Genomic DNA, 6,000 nt, shown 5'->3' on the forward strand with positions numbered 1-6,000 from the left:
GCGCAACGTTTCACAAAGATATTGGTAGTCTCCGGTCCATAGCAACCTCAAAGGCAAGCTTCATGAAGTTCCCGTTCTCTTCCATATTCGAAAACAAGGGGATACTCGTGAAGACAATAACTTCGCCGAAGAAGCATTTCCCTGGACCATTCCTTAATTTTGTGGATCGATGTGCAGGATCCTTTGCTCCTTTGAAATGCTCACACAAGTTACAGTTTTTCATCATACTTAGGGAAAAGTTTGTTAGGTAGGAATGAGAGGCCTCTGTGTCGAGAAATAAATGATATTCATGGCGCGAAGAAATATGATGACAGTAGTAGAATAGTAATATACCCAGAAAATAAAATCAGTGATAATGACTAAGATGATTAAGATCACTATATCGTCTTTTGCCGCGATTCTTAACCAAAATATTCAAAATCGCCTCCATCACCAACACCAACAACAGTCACAACAATAATTAATCTGTGAAAACTTTCAGCAATTGTACAACATGGACCGGATGCAATTCAGTCGATTGTTTCATTTTCCTCCTACTTTTATGATTAGGAGGATGGACTAGATATGGTGCTTTTCTCTCTTATCATAATGCTTTCTGGTGCGAGAGACTTTAAACGTCGTTTGTCTTGTCTATATCACATACATTAATCAATAAGACGACTTATTAAAGAGGAGCGGTAATCATTAAAATATTTTTAGCCCTCCGAGGACAAATGAAATATGAGAATATTAATGAAACAGGAATATTTATAAGTATTTATAAGCATTGCTTTAAATATTTATCTTCGTAATACACTTAAGTAAGCATATTAATTAAATAGGTGTATTACGATGGTTAAGAAGAAGAAAAAAAAAAAGGTAAAGCATCACTGATCAAACCGTCGGTCAATGTAAATGAACAAAAACTCGACAACGAAAACACCTCATCCCTGAGGCGACAAGAAAAACTACAAGAAATTGGCATTTGATTATGATGGTCTCACGCCAGCACAGTCTTCCTCAAGAAAGGAGTCGGTCAGAACCCGGGGTCAATAAACAAACGCAAAATAGAAAGCGCAAAACAAAGCACGAACGTACATACAACTCATCTGCGCGGAAGAACGTAACAGGCTCGACCGACCCAGCCGTCTACGCCTGGAACTAACTACCAGCAGGCCTTCGCAACGGCCACCACATATCTCTATCTCTTTCTTCTTTCTCTTCTCAGTTTTCTTCCTCTTACTTGCTACCTACCTCCCCGCTACCCTCAAAACCCCTCCCCAAATCAAAGGTCCATCCTCAGGCTAAACAGTTACGCGACCTTCCAACATCTAAATTGGGATATGCAGCTCTCGGTACCAGCCCACAAGAGAGCTAGTTTTGTGTTGGAGGGAAGTTGGCACATTTCTCTCATGAATTCTGTCAGAGGAAACGAAAACAACAACGAATGAAAGCGTTCTCACTCTATCGTGCTCTTCACATCCCTAGAGAAGTCTTCAAATGCCGAAAAATGATCGTCAAAAGTTCAGCTTTCCTCTCCTTACATTCCCATTTTTTGGGGAATGTAAGGAAACTATTGAGATGACTATTTGACTGTCCGTCCGCACTTTTCTGTCCCCCATCACCTCTTAAAAACTATTGAGGCTAGAGGGCTGCAATATGGAATGTTGATCATCTACCCTCCATTCATCAAACATACCAAATTGCAGCCTTCTAGCCTCAGTAGTTTCTAGTTTAATTAAGAATAAAGTTAGACATGATCGTGTGTATGGCACCACTACAGTTGCCAACATCACAGGCCACCACCGGGCCGTGGCTGAAAATTTCATAGTCCGCGGCGTAGAGTTTCATGGGCCGTGGCTGAGAGTTGCATACTGCATTATACGTTGTACAGAAAACTTGATTGTTTTCTGTACAATTAAAAAATGCGCCGAAGTTTATTGGGCGCATTTCTTAATGGTTGCTTTATTCGACTAAACTCTTCTGAACCTTTGGCAGGGGTGCGAACGCCTTCCTTGCTCAACAAATGTGATTTGCCTTCCCGCCCCTTCTACGATCACGAGTAACATTTATTCACCAACACCTACATCAATCATTCACCACATTTCTTCACATTAAAGTTCATCGCTGACTCGCTGGTTTCTATTTACCCTCATGATTCTGGTCTTGCTAACAATCACTGCCAACTTTTTACGCTAATTAATGATTTCACCAGCCTTTGTGGCTTTTGTCAATATCATCATCACAGTTGTCTTGTCTGCAAATTTGATATTGAATCTTCTAGTTTTTCTTTGTCTTTACTCATAACACCATCCAAAAAATGACTTAAATCTTACATTTATATGGAAGACATAACCTACTCTTGCCTGTAACTCACTTTCACTCGAATCCCTCCACTTCCCTGACTTATAAAGTTGCCTTCTTCGCCGAGCATTCTCAATTTCTTCCTGGCATTCCTTGCAGTTCTATCAATTTAAATGCCATGTGCATATTACATCTCATTCATAATTGTTCCGAATTACTGGCTCGACCGCCACAACGCAGTTCAGTTCCTCAAGACTAACTTCTTAAGTAACTGTCAGAACTAGAAGCTGAGTTTGACGAAGTGACAACCATTCCCCTGAGGAAAGCCGTCCTCTTCACGGTTAGTCACTGTGTGGCCCGGGGAGAGTTCACAAAACTTAGTGGTCGGGCCTCTTCTACGATGGACCTGTATTGATCCATGTCTACAAAGTTTATTAGGAAAGTGCACTTGTCGAGGGTTGATGGGATCCATTGACTGGGACTGTAAAGTCTCGACTTCTAAGTAGTTGCAACCATTCAATTTGCAGAGTTGACAATTATTGCTCCCGTGCTGTTAAATACCGTTTAGGCGCCCGGACCCATACACATTGTGAGACTGCTAATGCTATACCGCATGCACGTCACAGTGGGTGAGAGTGAGAACGCTCGTTCTCGGAACTCCTGAGAATAAGGTTAAAAAGCCTCATGAGCGTTCTCACTCTTACCCACTGCAACATGCAAGCAACAGCAGTAACAATCTACCTTGAGATCTGACTCATAAAATTGATCATCAACTCTAAGACTTTTCACAAACCTCGTCTTATTGTAAGCCTTCTCTCCCCCTACGAATCCTGCTATTCTTCACCTTTTCTTATTGGCAAAGAGACCAATTCTCCTCTCACAAATTCTTTTTGAACTTTTCCCCTTCCAGACAATACCCTATATAGTACACCTTAGTCAGCCACTTAATAACACTCTCACCACCGCACCAAAGCATCTCATTTGCAACCGTATGGACTCGCATTGGCTTTCCCTCCTGCAGCCTGATGAGTCCCCTCCTCACATCTGCCGTCTATACCTCCTCATCCGTGTTATATCACAAAACATCTTATTCCTTTCAATTGGCAATAATTGGTAATGTTTCCGATTACTCACTTCATTGATATATTTCCTTCTTATAAGACAGAATCTTTTCATTTGCATTTGCAACCTGTCTCTCTGCATGAAGACAAATTGATGCAACCAAATTTTTCCTGTGTGAGTTGCGCTACTCCAACCAAACATTTCGACCGGTCACTCATTTATCTAAGTCTTGATATGCCTATATATGCATGCCTGTGTGTGTGTGTGTGTGTGTAGGAGGGTGATGAATAGTACGTAGAATGAAGGCTAAGTGATGGAAAAATGTGGTTGGATAAAGTAAGCAAGTGAAGGCGAAAGCGAGACCTAGATAAATGAGTGAACGGTGGAAATGTTTGGTTGAAGCAGCACAACACACACAAGGAAGAATTTGGTTGCATCAGTTTGTCTTCATGCAGAGAGAAAGGTTGCAAATGCAAATGAAAAGATTCTGTCTGATAAGAAGGAAATATATCAATGAAGTGAGTAATCTGAAACATTATTAATTATTGTCAATCGAAAGGAATAAGATGTTTTGTGATATAACACGGATGAGGAGGTATATATATATATATACATATATTTACATAGACATAGATAGATAGGTACAGCAGATATAGACATATATGAATACTTATATATAAAGGTAATCATTATTATTATTATTATTATTATTATTATTATTATTATTATTATTATTATTATTATTATTATTATTATTATTATTATTATTATTATTATTATTATTATTATGAGTACCCAGAGGAAATAAAGTAATGAGTTCACTAACAAACGAAATTACATAAATAAATACCATCTCATCAGAAGAGGCCGGAGTAAGAAGCTCGGTTTCATGAAGCCACTTAGATCTAAAGCGACTTCCTCAGGGATTCCATGAACAAAACAAACCTTCTGACGGCTGCTTGAAGAGCAGAAGCCATGGCCAGCGCAAGGATCGCTTAATCTTAAAAACACGCTGCTGAATCTTATTACTAAATGCAATCAAATTTCCTTTTTGAGCTTAATCTTGGTCATTCTAAAGATCTAAATGATTATCAGGGGCCTTTTATTTTTTTCCTTTGTACAAACAGATTAATATAATATTACTATTTTTGTCTCTAACCCCAACTCTGTTGAATTAATGCAGGATGAGCATCAAATAATATTAGGGATACTAGGAAAATTCTGCATAAAGGGGATGCGTTCTCTTAAAAGGAAACGTGCGCCCAGCTCACAACCAATTCCAAGGAAATGAGACAGACAGAAAGAGCTCACATTCTGCAAGTAAAATCATTTGGTCGTGCCCATTTCTAAATTATAGACTCTAATTACTTCACTGCACTGTGCTAGCCTTACCTTCCCTAGAGTTTTTTTTTCTTTAATTATACTCCCTTTTTATATTTAGAAATTTGAGATTGGAAATATGTAACTGCTCTTACAGCTAGTTTTAAATTAACTTCAAATCTATCTATTACTATTGTAATCTATTGCTAATTTCTATTTCTAACTTGATGATTGTTAGGGAGAGTATGTAACTGCTCTTACAGCTAGTTTTAAATTAACTTCAAATCTATCTATTACTATTGTAATCTATTGCTAATTTCTATTTCTAACTTGATGATTGTTAGGGAGAGTATGTTTTATTTGGCGTTGCCATAAATAGTACATGCCGATACGATATGGTAATTCATAATGCAAAAATTTCAATGTATCCTCCATTTTCCTTGATCACAACAATTTTCAGCTTCACAGGAACAAAACTGAAAGTTTCTCGCTAGTCTCATGGTTCAGTCTCTCTCTCTCTCTCTCTCTCTCTCTCTCTCTCTCTCTCTCTCTCTCTCATTTTTCTTCTAATTCTTCTTTGTTTATCAGTCATGTGTTCTCCTTTACCCATCCCGAAGTTGTCCTCTTGAAAAAGATACACTAACCCTTGATCTGCAAGTCCACTCACAGGCCTTGCAAGACTTCACTACAATGGTCAATACTGCTGCAGTTCTTAGAAATTATCGTACTGGGTCCTACGTATACAAAACAAAACAAAAAGCAAGGCATTTAAACTCGAAAATAATTCCAAAAAATCATAAGCACCGATTGCCATGTGAAACGAACGGTTCCATGTAAACAGTACCTTGATGGAAACAAAAGACTTCCAGTATCACTTTTTGCCGAAGTTGAACAAGAGAAAGTGGACCACCCTCACAGACTGGCAACGCGCTGCTAACTGAACCTCTTGCCAGGAACGCACCCCGAGAAGTCAACCGTTGCTGTTGCCCGACTAGATGTTGAATCAGGATATTTAACAATCCTAAATGACTGTTCGAAACCCCTTATCATTTGGGAAAATCGAAGGAATACGAAAAAACTAGATTTCATCGACGATCACATCCTAGTACGCGGTTGCACGCTCCCTCCATCCTAATACTTTTCCGGGAATGAACATTTAGATCACTCGGCTTCCACCAATTTCACCCTAGTAAGCTTGGACGATTGAGGAGAGACTTACATAGCAACTGTAGAGTCGTAGTTTAATGACGCGCGCACTCAAAATCAAAGGAGTTCAAGCAGGTTATATAAGGGGAACGGGTTTGTAGGATCTTCAGGAAAGAATTACAACCTGCA

At 39.1% G+C, this 6,000-nt stretch overlaps 1 protein-coding gene across 1 annotated transcript in view; it reads right to left on the reverse strand.

Annotated features, from left to right (window-relative positions):
• Positions 1 to 5,668, reverse strand: part of LOC135202554 (serine protease filzig-like) — a 91,523-nt gene extending 85,855 nt beyond the window's left edge. Inside the window, exon 1 of the mRNA XM_064232034.1 lies at positions 5,510 to 5,668. The gene's annotated coding sequence lies outside the window, so the exon portion shown is untranslated. The remainder of the gene's footprint in view (positions 1 to 5,509) is intronic.
• Positions 5,669 to 6,000: the final 332 nt, after the last annotated feature.

This window comes from Macrobrachium nipponense, chromosome 30 (genome assembly GCF_015104395.2).
Source record: "Macrobrachium nipponense isolate FS-2020 chromosome 30, ASM1510439v2, whole genome shotgun sequence".
Taxonomy (NCBI): Eukaryota; Metazoa; Arthropoda; class Malacostraca; order Decapoda; family Palaemonidae; genus Macrobrachium; species Macrobrachium nipponense.